Source organism: Otolemur garnettii, unplaced genomic scaffold (genome assembly GCF_000181295.1).
Source record: "Otolemur garnettii isolate 467f Iridium unplaced genomic scaffold, OtoGar3 scaffold00007, whole genome shotgun sequence".
Taxonomy (NCBI): Eukaryota; Metazoa; Chordata; class Mammalia; order Primates; family Galagidae; genus Otolemur; species Otolemur garnettii.
The window spans coordinates 8,861,852-8,862,180 of NW_003852402.1; positions in this window are offsets into that span (position 1 = coordinate 8,861,852).

The following is a 329-nucleotide window of genomic DNA, read 5'->3' on the forward strand; positions in this document are numbered from 1 at the left end:
TCCAAGATTCTCCCTTACCCTCTTAGCAATTTTCTATTTGCTGACCCCCCCTTTGCTCCTTGGCTATAAGATTCCATTTGCTGTATTTGGAGTTAAGCCCAATCAATCTCTCCAACTGTCTATGGCAGTGGTTCTTATACCTATCTCAGTGGTCCTGAATATAATCTTTCTTACTTTACTTTAACAAATTTCACTGAATAATTTTTTTTTAAGAGACAGTCTCACTTCATCGCCCTCGGTAGAGTGCCATGGCGTCACAGCTCACAGCAACCTCCAGCTCTTGGGTTTAGGCGATTCTCCTGCCTCAGCCTCCCAAGTAGCTGGGACTA